Raw genomic sequence first — 4,689 nt, forward strand, 5'->3', positions numbered from 1 at the left:
CCGGGAATATAAGAAACGGTGAAAGGGTAGAATTTGGGAACACAGAAACAGAAAGAGGCAGAGAGACAGATCCAATCTCGGAGGGTCTCTCGCCCCTCCCGTGCCATGGAGGCCATGTACCAGAGGGGAAACCCTTCTTCCATCTAGGGAGGAGGTCAAGGAAGAAGAAGAAGGAGGGGGGCTCTCCCCCCTCGCTTCCGGTGGCACCGGAGTGCCACCGGGGCCATCATCATCAACGCGATCTACACCAACACCTCCGCCATATTCACCAACATCTCCATCACCTTCCCCCCCTCTATCTACAGCGGTCCACTCTCCCGCAACCCGCCGTACCCTCTACTTGAACATGGTGCTTTATGCTTCATATTATTATCCAATGATGTGTTGCCATCCTATGATGTCTGAGTAGATTTTCGTTGTCCTATCGGTGGTTGATGAAGTGCTATGATTGATTTAATTTGCTTGTGGTTATGTTGTTGTTCTTTGGTTCCCATCATATGATTGCATGCGTGGATCACACCCTAGGGTTAGTTGTATGTTGATAGGACTATGTATTGGCGGGCAAGAGTGACAGAAGCTTCAACCTAGCATAGAAATTGATGCATACGGGATTGAAGGGGGGCCAATATATCTTAATGCTATGGTTGGGTTTTACCTTAATGAATATTAGTAGTTGCAGATGCTTGCTAATAGTTCCAATAATAAGTGCATAGAATTCCAAGTCAGGGATGACATGCTAGCAGTGGCCTCTCCCGCATAATACTTGCTATCGGTCTAGTAAAGTAGTCAATTGCTTAGGGGCAATTTCGCAACTCCTACCACCACTTTTCCACACTCTCTATATTTACTTTATTGCTTCTTTACTTACAACAGCCCCTACTTTTTATTTACGTAATATTTATTATCTTGCAAACCTATCCAAAAACACCTACAAAGTACTTCTAGTTTCATACTTGTTCTAGGTAAAGCGAACGTCAAGCGTGCGTAGAGTTGTATCGGTGGTTGATAGAACTTGAGGGAATATTTGTTCTACCTTTAGCTCCTCGTTGGGTTCGACACTCTTACTTATCGAAAACTATTGCGAGCCCCTATACTTGTGGGTTATCAGAGGTCTATCGTTCCAGTGCCATAAAAATCAACAACTTCGAAGGTAGAAATCCAAAGGTGGTGAACGGTCAAATAATCAAACATTATATCTCAGGTAATCCCATAAATGTTGAAACCAATGTTATTGAAACCGTAACCCCGGAGGAATACATAAGGAACACTTTCCGGAACATTTCAGACTCCGAAAAGGAATAGGTATGTGGTACGGTAAGTAAACCGACTCCAAAACAGTTTTTAAGGCAATATTTCTCCGTTTCGGAATATTTAGAAAAATAGAAAAATAAGTAGCAGTCCGGGAAGGACACGAGGGCTCCACGAGGGTGGAGGGTGCGCCCTACCCCCCTGGGCGCGCCCCCCTACCTCGTGGGCACCTCGTGTGCTCTCCGGACTCCGTTTTCGTACACGACACGTATTTTGGTCGGTAAAAATTCATTATATAATCTCCCGAAGGTTTTGACTCCTGTATCACGCAAATATCCTCTGTTCTTGTTTCGAGCTGTTTTTCTCACAGATCTAGATTATCATGATGTCTCCAAGTGCCCCCAAGGACAAGTTCTTCGAGAATGTCATCAACCCTTACCTCGCGGAGGTGCAGCGACACCCTCAAACCATTGAGATGCGTGATGGGTGATGACCCACAAGTATAGGGGATCTATCGTAGTCCTTTCAATAAGTAAGAGTGTCAAACCCAACGAGGAGCAGAAGGAAATGATAAGCGGTTTTCAGCAAGGTATTCTCTGCAAGTACTGAAATAAGTGGTAACAGATAGTTTTGTGATAAGATAATTTGTAACGAGCAACAAGTAACAAAAGTAAATAAAGTGCAGCAAGGTGGCCCAATCCTTTTTGTAGCAAAGGACAAGCCTGGACAAACTCTTATATAAGGATAAGCGCTCCCGAGGACACATGGGAATATCATCAAGCTAGTTTTCATCACGTTCATATGATTCGCGTTCGGTACTTTGATAATTTGACATGTGGGTGGACTAGTGCTTGGTTGCTGCTCTTACTTGAACAAGCATCCCACTTATGATTAACCTCTATTGCAAGCATCCGTAACTACAACAAAAGTATTAAGGTAAACCTAACCATAGCATGAAACATATGGATCCAAATCAGCCCCTTACGAAGCAACGCATAAACTAGGGTTTAAGCTTCTATCACTCTAGCAACCCATCATCTACTTATTACTTCACAATGCCTTCCTCTAGGCCCAAATAATGGTTAAGTGTTATGTAGTCGATGTTCACATAACACCACTAGAGGAGAGACAACATACATCTCATCAAAATATCGAACGAATACCAAATTCACATGACTACTAATAGCAAGACTTCTCCCTTGTCCTCAGGAACAAACGTAACTACTCACAAAGCATAAACATGTTCATAATCAGAGGGGTATTAATATGCATATAGGATCCAAACATGTGATCTTCCACCAATTAAACCAACTAGCATCAAGTACAAGGTGTAATTAACACTACTAGCAACCTACTAGCACCAATTCCGGACTTGTAGACAAGAATTGGATACAAGAGATGAGCTAGCGTTTTGAGATGAGATGGTGCTGATGAAGATGTTGATGGATATTGCCCTCTCCCGATGAGAGGAGCGTTGGTGATGACGATGGCGATGATTCCCCCCTGAAGTTTCCCCGGCAGAACAGCTCTGCCGGAGCTCTAGATTGGATCCTCCAAGGTTTCGCCTCGTGGCGGTGGAGTTTCGTCCCGAAAGGTTGCTTCTTATTTTTTTTTCTCGACGAAAGACTTCATATAGGAGAAGATGGTCATCGGAGAGCCACCAGGGGGCCCACGAGGTAGGGGGCGTGCCCTAGGGGGGGCGACCCCCACCCTCGTGAGCAGGGTGTGGGCCCCATGGTCTTCATCTTTGGCGAGGATTTTTCATTATTTATTCTAAGGTATTTCGTGGAGTTTCAGGACTTTTGGAGTTGTGAAGAATAGGTCTGTAATATTTGCTCCTTTTCCAGCCCAGAATTCCAGCTGCCGGCATTCTCCCTCCTTATGTAAACCTTGTAAAATAAGAGAGAATAGCCATAAGTATTGTGACATAATGTGAAATAACAGCCCATAATGCAATAAATATCGATATAAAAGCATGATGCAAAATGGACGTATCAACTCCCCCAAGTTTAGACCTCGCTTGTCCTCAAGCGAAAGCTGATAACAATAAATATGTCCTCATGTTTAGAGGTAGAGGCATTGATAAAAATAAAATACGGACATGAGGGCATCATGATTATTTTCATAACAGCAACATACATAGATATTGTCATATGATTACTTATGTTCAAGTGATGATCTATTCACAATGCAAAATTATGAATCGGAAACCTTATTGAGAACCAACAAACTATAACCTCAGTCATTGAAGCAATTGCAATTTATCATAACATCAGAAAGAGTCTATGTCAGGGCTAAAAAGCAAGTCCACATACTCAACTATCATCTAGTCCTTCATAATTGCTAACACTCGCGCGATACTTGTGGTTACGGAGTTTTAATCGGACACAGAGAAAGATAGGGGCTTATAGTTTCGCCCCACAACCTTTTACCTTGAGGGTAATGTCAACAATAATAACTCATGCCCCCCTACATCCAATTAGATATATATATATATATATATATATATATATATATATATATATATATATATATATATATATATATCAGGTTCTTTCCAACACAATGAGCTTGCCAAAGGATAAAATGAAAAAGGGAGAGGTGAAGATCACCATGACTCTTGCATAAGGTAGAAGATAATAATAAAAGATAGGCCCTTCGCAGAGGGAAGCAGAGGTTGCCATGCGCTTTTACGGTTGGATGCACAAAATCTTAATGCGAAAGAATGTCACTTTATATTGCCCCTTGTGATATGAACCTTTATTATGTAGTTCGTCGCTTTTATTACTTCCACATCACAAGATCGTATAAAGCTTATTTCTCCCACACTAATAAATCATACATATTTAGAGAGCAATTTTTATTGCTTTGCACCGATGACAACTTACTTGAAGGATCTTATTCAATCCATAGGTAGATATGGTGGACTCTCATGGCAAAACTGGTTTAAGGGTATTTGGAAGCACAAGTAGTATCTCTACTTGGTGCTGAGAATTTGGCTAGCATGAGGGGGAAAGGCAAGCTCAACATGTTGGATGATCCATGACAACATAATTTATCTCAGATATAAGAAAACATAACCCATTACGTTGTCTTCCTTGTCCAACATCAACTCTTTAGCATGTCATATTTTGATGAGTGTTCCCAATCATAAAAGATGTCAATAATAATATATTTATATGTGAAACCTCTCTTTCCTTATTACTTCCTATTAATTGCAACGATGACCAAAGCTATGTCCGCCAACTCCCAACAACTTTTAATCTTCACACTCTTTCTATGTGAAGTTATTACTATCAATAAGATCAATATGAACTTTTGTTTCTTCTTATTCTTTTTTTCTCTTTTCTTTTCTTTTATTTGGGATCATGGCAAGAAAATCAAGCCCATGACTCAACACTAATCTTTATTATATAGCTCACGGACTCGATTACATAGAGA

This window comes from Triticum dicoccoides, chromosome 1A (genome assembly GCF_002162155.2).
Source record: "Triticum dicoccoides isolate Atlit2015 ecotype Zavitan chromosome 1A, WEW_v2.0, whole genome shotgun sequence".
NCBI lineage: Eukaryota > Viridiplantae > Streptophyta > Magnoliopsida > Poales > Poaceae > Triticum > Triticum dicoccoides.